Below are 13,057 nucleotides of genomic sequence, written 5' to 3' on the forward strand. Positions count from 1 at the left end.
GCAGCCTTTGGCTGCCATTTTAAGCTGAGATGAGTCATCTCAGTGGCCTGGTGTGTGTGATTTCTTACTCTGCCTCTCCTACTAAGCATTCCAAGGGAAACCTGCATATTGGTGGATTTGCTATCTTTTGACCATTAAAAGAGATAGTCTTTATAAAGCAATTGGTGCACTGTCTGGCCCACAATTGGTGGGCCAGGTACTACCATGAAGTGGCAAATACTACCATCATCATCCTAGATCTTTATCACCTGACCATTTTTCTGTACCTCCCTCTGAGAAAGAGTTGGAATGGCCTCCCAGGCCTGACTGTGGATGACAACCATTTGTCTCTTTTAGGGAGTTCTTTTTTGTTGTTCCAAGATGAAAAGTGGGACAAACCAGGCCAAGCATCACAGATCATGCTCCTACTTGTCCCGTGGTCACACTGCACAGAATATGAATATTCCCCATGGGTAAACAGTTCCCTTACACAACAATTTTGATGTTACACAATTAAAACGGCTTACATATTAAGATTTGAAGCAATGTGAAAGTACCTCATAATTAACCGCTGTCTATTTAACCAGACAGCTCTAGCAAGTTAATTTGATGTCTGTTACGAGACTTAATAATTGTCAGTGATTTTTAAAAACAATTTACTGGTATAATCATTAACTACCCCTAGATTATCTTGTCAAATTAGTAATTAAATGCCTCAAAAATTCATTATAGAGTCAGTGTATTAATAGGAATGTAATTAAGTAATGTTTGCTTATGTAATCCAGAGTTTATTACCTGTACACTTATTTATCTTTTCTATACTTATTAAACCTTTCTGGGGGCCTTTTCAGAATCAATAGAAAAACCAAGAGTCAATAAATGTCTTATTAGATCCAAATGAGCCACTTAATTGAGAGACATGAAATAAATATGGATTCTCCATGTCTGGGGAGTGGGAGGAGGGATTATTCCTACTTCACAGTATTATCAGTTGAGGAAAGAGAGTGTCATTTTTCTTTCTTCCATTTCTTCCTGTGTCCTTTCTTTCCCTCCCCACCCCATCTTCCCTTTCCTGTCCCTTCTTCTTTCTTTCTTCCCTGACTCTCTTCTTTTTTTCTCTTTCCTTTCTTCCATCCAACGTCTAAGTGTCTGCTCTGTATGTGTCAGTCACTGTGTAAGGCACTGAGACTATATAAGGTCTCATTTGAGTCTAATGTAGCAAAGAAAAAAGACATAAATAATTGCAGTGCAACATGTTTAATGCCACCCCAGGGGTGTGTCCCAAGTGCTAAGGGAGCACGGAGAAAGAAGCAAGTAATTCTACGGTAGTCAGGGGAGATTTCTCAGAGGAGGAGGCATGTGAGCTCGCCAGAGATCAGGATGTAGGAATTCTCCGGAGAGAAACAGTCCAAGGGAGGCATTCCAGGCAGATTTGTGCAAAGATGTGGGGCCAGGGAGGAACATGGGCCACTGAAGGAGCTAGACGGAAAGGGATGAATTCTAAACTATAGAGTATCATGATCGGAGCTACGCTTTTCAAAGGATGACTTTGGAGGAGCGTGCTGGGGTTTTAGTAGCTCTCTTTTACATGGTTATGATGTCCAAGGCCTGCTTTGGTGTCCTCGAGGCTTTAGGATATGCATTCAATCGCAGTCTGCTTGGTCTGTCCCTTTTATAGCCTCTCGTCCTGGGGATGATCGATCATCACATGCCCAGGATTTTACTGGTTGCATGGGATTCTGTTCTGCTGTTGCTGTACCGATATTAATACATTGCAGAGTCCATATTCAAAGTTTGAGCTGAATAAGTAAGATCACAACATATTTCAACCTGGGCCTTCCCGCAACAGGAATCCACAGTTCAGTTTGTTTATTCCCAGCAACTCTCCGACATACTCAGAATCAAGGATAGTTTGTTGTTTGAACCACTCTGGCTAAAATTTAGAAGGGAAGGGCCCTTAAATTTAAACGAATACTTCTCAAACTTCAGCATAGACTTTAACCTTCTTATCCTTCATAACCACTGAGACTCCTAAGAGTCGGTTGTAATGATTTTTGTCCTTGATCAAGTGTCAAAGACTATAAAAGTAACTGCCTGCATGTTTCCTCTGGCTCTGTGGCTGGGTGCCTTTTGGTCAAGAGGGAAAAGTGGAAGAGACAGAGAAAGTGAAAACAACAACAACAACAACAACAAAAAACACATTCTGGCATTTAAAAGGATATTGGTTGTACTAAGGTATGTAAAGTAAAAATGTGTTCAAAGTCTCTGAAGACTCTTTTTCTTGATGCTTGGAAATCAATTTCACATCTTAAGCTCAGACCCATGGAAAAATCTGCTTGGAGGGCTCTCCTTGGTCCCAGGAAATCAGTACAGGGCATATCTGATTACCCCTATGCTCTGCAAGCACCAGGCCTCCCAAAGTGATATGCACTGTGAACAGCAGGGGTTTAAAATGATCACATTAGATCCTGACATTAGACAAGGTCAGAGAGGATCAAAGTCAATGGCTAATTAATCCTAAGAGTACAAAATTCTCTAAACTCTGAGCTGAGAAGTGTTTACAAACAAGTAACAAAAGACAGTCTATAAATACAAAGTGGCTTTATTTTTAAATATGAATGAATGAATGAAGTGGAAGCAGAACTTTAACTTCTGCAGATTGGTCCAAAGGGGTAATTCTGTTTGTCAAAGCTTCTAGGCCAAGACACTAGATGACGTTTTCTCAAGGACAGATATTAGTGAAGCCTGGACCCCAGTCTGCTGACCTGGTTTGAAATCCCTGGTCTGCCATTGCTAAGTGGATGACTTGGGACCAGCACCTTCCTCTCTCAGGGCCTCAGTCTCCTCATGTGTAAAATGGGAATAATTGTCCCAGGCCCACCCACCTCTCATCACTGTTGGGAGGATCAAATGAGATCATGAATGTAAAATACCTCGTAAACAGGTCATAAAACCCTGCAGAAACATGAAGGGGGGGGTGTAGTATTATGATTAGATATAAAAGGCTGTAAATATTTCAGAGGACAATATTCAGTATTGCCAATGAAACCGACCTTGGCTCCGGGCACTGATAAGCAAATTGATAGATCTGTTCTCAGAGAGGGGTTGTTCTTCCCAGGTGCTCCCCTGTGGAGGCAGATATTGTCTCTGACTCTTGACCTGTCTGCATCCTCTGTCAGACTGTGAGCTTTGGGGCTATAAAGATCCTGTCCACTAAGACAGTCGGCACTACAGTAAATGTATAGGATTTAGGGACCAGTACCTAGACCAGTCCTTCTTCTGGCCCTGGCTTTGCCATTTACCCACTGTGTGACTTTGGGCAGATTACTGAACCTCTTCAGATCTTAGTTTTCTCATCTGTGACATGAAGATAGTAAATATTATCTTAGGGACATTAAAAGATGAAATGAGTTAGTACACGTCAAACGCTTGACTTAAAACCTGGAATGTAGAAAGGGCTCAAGGAATTCTGGATATTCATTACTATAAATGCTCTTATTCCTCCCTTCATATCTCCTCTGCCCAAAATGTAGCATGTGACAGGTATTCAGTAAATGGGTAGGGAAAGAAAAAAAAAAAAAAAAAGAAAGTCCTTATCTGAGTAGAGGGGTGTGCTGAGATTAATAAATTCTAAAGGTCAGAAAAAGAAGGAAATGAATTGCGTTCTGCGGGCTGATGGTTTCAGACTTTGGGGCTATTTCCACCCTTGATTTCCATTGGTAACAAGAGCATTTCTATTCATGCTGGGAACCTGCAGTATTGGTACAGCACTTCAGAGCTGACAAATAATTTTTAAGACCAGTGTCTTATTGGATTCCCACACCAACACTGTGGGGAAGGTATTATTATACTACCCACTTCACAGATAAGAACATTGAGGTTCAGGGTGGGGAAATTTCTTGCCCAACCGTCAAACATCTGATGAATAGAACTGCTGAAATTAAGTCTACATGGTTCTTTTCTCCCTCTGGGAAGAGACCCAAGGCTAACCCACCCAGGACTGGGTTTCTGATGGTAGCCATGGACAGTTTTATGTGGAAGGGCCTGGTTCGTCTTCCTGAGTGCAATAACCAAAATTAGGGGCGTAGCCTGGATTTCTTACACTAATCTGATAAGAATCTCTCACCTGACAGTGTAACTAAACCCTTGGGAACCTTAGTAGTTCAGGTTGTACTTTGGTTTTGAATCCCAGTTTTCTTGGCGTATGAAATGTGCCTCACTATCATTGTGCTGGGTTTTCCCCTAGGAGAGCGAAGCTGCCACAACCAGTCCCTGCTCTGAAAATGGAAACCAGAAGCCCTGGAGGTCTTTCAACCCAGGTCACTTAGGCAAAAGCAGACATAGAAGTGTAATTACACCATTACTCAACTTCATAGATCCTCCAGATTGCCTGAAGAGAAAAGCATTTCTCTTGATAAATCTGAAACCCCTGATAATTTCCTCTGAGGAATTACCAGCAGGTTGCAAAACCAGCATGGCTCTCCATTCCCCGACTTTTTCTCCAGTCCCGTTCTCTGCTCTCTCTCTGCCACACGTTGCATGCTATTGGCAGTCTTTCCTCCAGTGTTTCTGGAGACCCACCATTACTCTGGTTCTTCTCTGATGCTTCCATCCTGGTCTCCAGTTCTTTCACAGCCTTGCTACAGTGGGCACTTCCCCATGGCTAAGTCTACGTCCTCCATTTCCTCTCCTCTCTTTCGTTGTCTCCTCCCATCAGCTCTGGTGCCAGCTTTTAGAAGAGGCCCTGAGTATACAAAGATGAGCAAAATGTGGTATCTAACCTCAGGAAGCTGGTAGTCTGGTAGAGGGGGAAGAGATGTGAGCAAAGCCCTCTAATTCTAGGGAAGTGTGGTGCTTTGATATGGCTGGCTGGGTTTGAATGTGGGGAGGGGACAGTGAATGGTGCAGGGCTGAAAAGTCCCTGGGGGAGGAGTCTTCAGAGATTTCATAGAAGATAAAGTGGTGCTCATCATTCAGATAAGAAAAGGAAGGCCTTCTGAGATAAAAGCGCAGCTTGCACAGAAGAACCAAGGGAAGAAATTTGAATTTCACTTTCAAATCAGGAAAACACGGATAATAACAACTTGCAACATTAATGTGAGCATGGGTGATATTGGCCATAAGTGGAGCTGGGAAATGAGTAGATAATGAATGAATGGCCAATAATAAATAACAAGGCCCTTTCTTCTTTCTCTTACTAGTCCTCTTCCTTCTTTCCTTTCTTTCTTTCTTTCACGATGGGACTGGACTAGAAGGTTTTTAAAAGGCTCTCTGAATCTAATATCCCAAAGTGCCTTAAACTCCTTTAGGGAAGTTTAACAACGGTGCCATCCTTTTTCCTCCATACATCCTGCTAATACTGCCAAGCCTCAGCACTCTCGCGCCTCTGGACAAACAAACCATTTACTCTAAGGACCATCAATTTTACGGACAAACAAATGCTGCCTCATTAGGTATATTTCGCCATTGCATGGACTGTCTGGCTTTGCGTTGTTCAACAACTTTACCCACAGGCTCAGCTTGTCTTCTGTTCTCAATTGTAAACTCCCCGGAACAAGGATGGGTGCCCCTGGACTTAAGGCAGGAACATAGGATACCAGTTCCAGCTCTGGAACCTACCAGCAACCAGAGCATAACTTAGTTAGTTCACCTTCATTTTCTCATGGATTAAATAGGGAGCATGATAATGGGCATCTTTTGAATCTTTGCTGATATGTAAATGAGATTTGATTTAAATGAGCATTTGATGCTACTTTGCAAAGTAGAAAGAATTATGAAGGTAGGAATCTTATATTACATTTGTATCTGCACCTGTACTAACCAGGACTTTCTTGATTACAACTACCAGAAACCCAACACAAAGTAGACTAAGTAATAGATCACATACGGGGTACAAAACTGAATAATTCCAACAGAACCATGTTTCTCTTCTTCTCCTTCTTCCTCCCCCTCTCCTTCTCCTTCTTCTCTTCCTCACCCTCCTCCTCCTCCTCCTTCTCTTCTTCTTCTTCTTTTTCAATTTTATTTATTTATAGGAGAGAGACAGAGAAACAGGAGCAGGGGAAGAAGTAGAGAGAGAGAGATGCAGACTCCCCACTGAGCAGGGAGCCCAATGTGGGACTCTGTCCCAGGACCCTAGGATCCGAACCAACTGAGCCATCCAGGCGCCCCAATGCTTCTCTTATCAGCTGTGCTTTTTTCTGTGTTGGCTTCTTTCTCAGGCTTCTGTTGGTGTTTCCCAGCTGCTGAATGTTTACGTCATATCAGTTGAAAAGCCTTAACCAAAAATTGGGTTTCCTCCAAGTCATTACTTGACTTTTGTCAAGTAATTTTGACAAAACATCCACAATCCACTCTCAGTGGACTGACAGGGGCATGTACCCCTCTCTAATTCAGGGACTGTGGCCAGTGAGGTTCGATGTGCTCATTGAGCAAGCTTGGGTCTACCCCAAAAACATTGCTGAGAGGAGCAAGGTCAGTTCCTCATATAAATACCACATGATGGAGGAGTGGTTCTCTAAAGGAAGAGCGGAGCCCTGTTGTTAGAATAGGAGAAAATGGGTGCCCGAAAGGCCAAAACGACAGAGATACTCTGTTGCATCCACCACAGCCTTATCCATCAAGGCCAAGAGAGCTGAAGAGGGCTGATGTGCTGTGTGGTAATGCCACACGCATGGGAAGGGACTGCGGTGAATCAAAATGCACGTCACTGGAGGCATCACAATTCATTCAACAACTCATTTAAAGGAGACAGGGTGTGGAAAGTTCCAAAGCAGGGATATTCATAGGGTATATATTGGGCACCCAACCAAAGTTAAATTGCTTTGATTTTGTTGATTTCAAACTGGCCTAGTTTTCTTATACTGGCATTGGTGAGTATGAGGGCAAGAGGAACAGAGAAAGTTCTGAGACCATATTTTTAAACAAAGTCTTTTAAAATAAAACATTCACTCATTTGAATACCTGTCTCAAAGCAGGAGGGCCTCTGATGAGTTCACCTTAGGACACGCTCGCTTGGTGCTCTGGAGCCAGGCTGCTGGGAGGCAGGAAAGGGCAGAACCCACAGCGTCTCCTGCCAGCTGGGCTGCTCCCTCCTCCCACGAGCCTCCAGGCAGCACGGCCTCCTGGCCCTTGGTGTCCTTTCTAGTGGGCATGGCTTGGAGGTTCATCTGGGTACTTGTGTTCAGTCCCTCGGTCCTAGCTCTGGTGGCATCTGTCCACATTTGCAGACAGTCACTGGATGGAAACCAGTGAGAGACTCAGGAAATGCCAGAAATGGCTCCTCACTTTGTGCGGCTGATCCTTTGTTTGGCAAAATAGACTAAGCTAAGGCATTAGAGGGTCTTCTACTTCTTTTTTTCTCTTCCTTTCCTCCCTCCACATCCATCGCCATCTTCATTCTCTTTCAACTTTTTCTGCTTTCTTCCTCCTCCCATTTGTCTTTTCTACTAGAACAAATTCCCTTAAGGAAATATTTATATCTTAATTATGGACAGAGACCTGGTTGGGGGAGAAGATATTAAGACAAGTAAAATGCAAATCCTGTCTTTCAGTTTTTAATAAAAGGAGAAGCCCCTCTGACAATAAACCAAAGGTAGGCAGTGATGACCACCCCATCCCCCAAAGGCACACGTGCTGATTTGGAAGTTCAGAGGCAGAAGTTAGTTTTAGCTGGTTACTTTGGGCAGTTTTAGTTATGTTAGGTCTTAAAGACCACTCATTGAACGAATACAAGTAAACCTGATGAATTAGCAGGGGACATGGATCCAGCCACATGAAGGACTCAAGCTCAATGCACCAATATTTACATGGTTTGCCGATGAGCTACAGTCCTTCATCCAGAGATTGATGAGTTTTAATTTTAAAAACTGCCTATAAACTTAGTTGCTTACAAATACATGAGACCAAACCTAGCTAATTAAAAGTGGAAGAAATGGCCAGCATGGGCAGGCTACTGGAGATAGAGAGATGTATCAAGCTGATGGCTTGATAAGACGAGAGGAGAGAGAAAAACAAAACAAAACAGGACCACAAATCCACAAGTATGGAAAAAAAAAATCACTGCAGCCTGAATTGAGTCAAGCAGTCCTTTAAATTTAGAATCCTCTACTAGAATGTCATTGTACATTAGAGTTCAGTGAAGAAAGTGACAGCCCGTAGTCCTCTCTCCCCAACCATAAGGTTAAATTACATTTTTTATGATTTGTTTTAGAATATAGACAAATGCATAGTCAATTTTAGAAAGAGTTCCATGCCAACTAAGTTCCAATAAAATTTATATTAAAACCATAAACCTTTGGCATTTAGCATATACTATCCTATAGAAGGAATCATTCGATTTGAATTTTAATAAACCCAACAGTGCTATGGGTCATTTTTTGTCATGCACCCTACTTCCAGGCTGCTTATTTTCTCTGTGCCTCCTGTGTTCCTAAGATTTCTTTTCCTTCTTTCCGGACTGTGGCTTTCAGCAGCTTCCCCTGACACTGGCATCCTGAGCTACTTTGGGTCACTCTTCTATGGCATTTCCAACATGGTGGTGAGGACGGGGAGGAGCTCTAGGGCAAGGCCTAGGGACTTGGGTACTGAGCTTGGCTTTCTACCGAAGAGACAGAGATTTTAGAAAAATCACCTTTCTTCTTTGAACCTCTGTTTTCCCACATGGAAAAAGGGGATAATAATCCTTATTCATGGAGTTGTGAAAATCAAAGACACTACTTGATGGGAAATTGGCCAACTGAATGGTGGTTCCATTCTCAGCCTGTAACTGCACTTACAACTACTCTTACCTCTAATTATCACTGGCATACACACCTATCTCCCTCATTTGATTGTTACTTATTTGGGGCTGTTACTTATTTGGGGCTGTGTTTTTCTTGGATTTCATGTTTGTTTTTTGTTTGTTTTGGTGTCTCCTTGAAGAAAGGGTACGTTGAAATCCTGGGCAGGTCATGTGTCCTGCACAACACTGTGGCGGGGCGGGGCGGAGGGGGAGCACCATTCATAAGATCATCATGTGAATAGGGTCCTTTAAGGTTGGCTGATGCAGAGGCTCTGAATAAAATGCCTGGCATACTGTCTGTAACTGTTAAACAGCAGTGGCTCTCTTTTCCCTCCCTAATATTTAAGTCCTATCCCAGGGCATAAAATATTGCTGAATACTGGATTCTGGGCCCAAATTTAACGTTGTCCCTCTATTGTCTGGTTTCAGGCCCAGCTTTCAGCATCCATTTTATCTTTGATTGAACTGGATTGGTCATGCCCTTGGCAGAATCCTACAGCCACACAGGTCTCTACCACGGGTGCCGAAAAGTTTTGGGCTACCGGGATTTCCAATTAAAAGTAAGTTAAAAACAAAAAACAAAAATACTTGGCAAGCCTTGTGTTTAGACTTTCATGTTTAAGTCCCAGAATCTTTGTAAATGAGGACATCCCAACAGTCAGGATTGAAAGGAGGGCCAATCATCACACACATTTCTCCTCTGCTCCCTCATTCACTACAATCATTATGGAGATTTCATAACACCTGTGAAATGTTCTAGTCTGACTTCTACTTCCCTCTTGATGGGTGTCAGTTTTCCTTATCTGCATATTGGGACTACTCGTATCTACTCCTCGGGTTACTGAAGGGATGTCACATGAGTACATCCTGACATGGAGCCTGTCTCCTATCGTGCGCTCAGAAGTGTTTGGTGACTCTGAAACAATGGTGGCACGAAGCCCCCATCTTCCATGTTCTGGTAATTTTTTGATGCATAGCTTTCCCATCGAACTGTCTACCTCACAAAGAAAGAAACAAACCCATCTCTGTGTAACTTCTACCTAAGAGACCTGTGGGCAAGGACCAAGTGTTTTCCCATTTTCCTGGCCTCCCCACTAGTGAGGACAGACAGCAGAGGGCCCTGTGGTCAGAGGACCGAGGAGCCAGACAAGCCTCTGTGGTTCCACACCTATTTATTTCCTTATTTATTACTTTTGCAGCTAACATTTTTACAATCGTGTTGTTTTGTGGTTTATTTGCAAAATGCATTGTGAGTCAAGTTTGCTTCAAATGTTCTCCGGGCTGGAGGTGGGCAAGGGCAGGAAAACAGTTACAAAGACATTATAGAATTGATTTATCTTTTGATGATCTTTTCTTTGTCATTGGGCTCCACAAGGCAGGTGGAGCAATGGAAACTGGGAAAGCATCATGAGCTCATGGGGAGCAGCATGAACCCCACAGCCTTATAAATGAAATGCAAAGGGACGGCAGGCAACCCAAAGGGAGGCAACCCAGGAGGAAGACAACCCACTCCTGCCTACCAGCCACCAAGCACCGAAAACGACATCTTCTGAAAGACTTTGGGAGAGGGAAGAGGTTGGTTATAGGAGCGTGATGGCTAATGAGTTAATCCCTAAATATTAGTATTAAGAAGTTTATTCCCATTAGTTTTTAAAGATCTTAATAAAAACAAAAAACCAAGTTTTCAGAGATTAGCTAAGACGAGGCTCAGGAGACACTCTGCTGAGCTGCTTTTCCTTTTCGTTCTGTATTCTTCCTCCCTCACCCCCCAGGCAATAGTAAATTCCTGAGATGGTGCCCAGTTGTTGCTGCAGCCCATTTTGACTGTATTCAAGTTTGTTCTTGTATTATTCCATCTGGTGGCTCCCCAAACCACTTTCCTTTTTTACTCTCCTTGTAAATATTTACATAAGAAGGTTCTTGCAGGATCCTATATTGGTGGATTGGTGCAAACCAAAGAGTCTTGATGTGTTTTATTCCTTTTACGAACAATTTGGTTAAGTGGATTCCCTTCTAGCTCATTAAAAAAAGAATCCTCTCATTTTAATAACAGCATCAGAAAGTAAACAACATCAGAGGGAAAAGTAAGTTTGCAACTGTACAGCCTCGAGTGGCAATCTCAGAGAGGCTTCTAGCTGTTAATGGTTGATGCAGGAACTGGAGATTGTAGTTAATGGCTGGAATGCAGCAGGCATTTCGAGCCCTTCTCTCCCTGGGCAGGGCAAGGATATGTGGTGTTTTCCGGGCTGGCTGGGTGAACCAGAGATCAGATAACTGAATCAGGAGATCAAGACGTGGTTCATAAACTTCAGACACTGGCTCGTCTTGCCACCCTCCCTAAGGCTCTGTCTTTGTTCGCTTTCTCTTCTCTGCCTGCCTTCTTGGACAAGTTCATCCTTGCCCACAGCTTTAACTGACGCTTTTTCGCAGGTAAAATCAAGCCTCTCTCTTCAGCTTTGACCTCTTTTGTGGGCCCTACTTCTGTATTTTTCAGCTCCTCTGGACATTTCAGTGCGATAACCATCACTACCCTAAGTCAGCAGGACCAAAGCCACCTGCATCTCCATCTGGACCTGGTCCCACTCTGGCTCCTGGGAAGGTGCCCCCCCCCCCCCGCACCCTGCCACCCCACCCCAAGCAGCATCCTTCTCTTGGACACTTAGCTCCTAAATCTGCAATCTTTGACTACTCCCTCTCCCTCTTTCCCAACTCTCATTAGTTCTGGAGTGCTGTTGGTTTTAACACCTCTTGAGCCTTGCATGGGTTTCTCTGCTTCTGTCTCTCCTGTCATTACCTTAGGTTTCTTTAAGCTTTATATTCATTTCTCTAGATGCTTGTTTCTTCAACACACACATTGTTTAGATGCTTCCTGCATGCTAGACAACTAGCAGGTGTTGGGGACACTAGTGTTGGGGATCTGTACCTGCTCTCCTCTCTCAGGGGAAGAGGCATTAAAAAGAACATTAAAAATTTTAAATTCTAAAACGGAATGTTCAGAAGGAAAACGGGACGTCACAGGTCTCTCTGCCTTCCTTCTCCCCCAAGGCCCTGCAACATACTGTGGTCATATTTCCCGGATTGTGTCAGTTTCCCTCTCAAATGCCATCAATGCCCTTTGCTATTCCCTACTCATTTTGGGCCACTTATTCGTTCATTTTTATCATATTGTGCTTCTCGGTGCTGATTGCTGTGTGGCCATCATGGTCCCTCCTTCCTGTGTTACCCTCTTTTCACATCACTGCAGCCAGCGGCTCTTCACTGGGCTAGTTGAAGACACCTTCCTCAATGCAGATACCAACATTTCTAGCAAGATCTTTTCACTCCTCACTGAAGTGTAACACGTTCACCAGCTTTTTTCCCCACTCCGCCTTCCACCCTTAGGTACCTGTTCCCTCATCACTCTAGCACTTGATACTGATTAATCTGGCTGTGAACTCTTGGTTCTGTGACTCTAGCCTTGATCTAAATTTGGTGTTTGCAGCACACCTTCCTTGACTTGAAACCCCTGCTTTCAATGATATACCATCTTCGATTTGGCTGATCCCTCCTGGCCCTCCTGGCCTGATCCCCCCAGTCTCTGGGGGTAGAGACTGCTTCCTGTAAGCTGCCATCCACAGAAACTGCTGGTAACTCTGCATCCTTGGTCAGTGTTGGACTGTGCCAGATTTAAAGAGGTAGAACAGATAGTTTCCATAGGACTATTTATTATGTGACCTGGGATTAAGTGGTATTAGACAGGTAGGCAGTAGCATCCTTATCAGAAATCATTGCTCTGTGTTCCTTCTTTCTCTGGTCTGGTTTACAGATGGGGAAGGACAAAGTTGAAAGAACAGCATCTCATACATGCTATAATAAATTAGAAGAAATGATAGAGATGCTAGAAATCAGAGCTTATGAACACATGTTTTGATACTTGGTCTCCTGGATTTGCATGGATGCAATGAAAATTGGTTAGATGCTCTGAAGTTTTGGTCCAGTTAGTTTATGATGTTTTGCTTCCCTACTATTGAGTGTCTCCCTCACTTCACCTCATTTTGAAAAAAGACCAGCCTTCCTGAGACCGTAGGACATCTGCTGTGGAGACAGTGTGAGCACCAGACGAGCCCTAGGCTATTTGTTGAACAACGCTTGCCTGCAGCTGGGCCAAAGATGAGACTGCTTTCTGAGAAAGACTTTGCTCTCTCCCTGTTGGAAAGGCAGACATCATTTCGGGAAATATTCAACACAAAGTTTTTGAGACACAGAGTCCCATTCATGGCGAGAGAGATCGCAGGCAACTGGTTTCCCTCTTAAGTC

Source organism: Mustela nivalis (genome assembly GCF_964662115.1).
Source record: "Mustela nivalis genome assembly, chromosome: 1".
NCBI lineage: Eukaryota > Metazoa > Chordata > Mammalia > Carnivora > Mustelidae > Mustela > Mustela nivalis.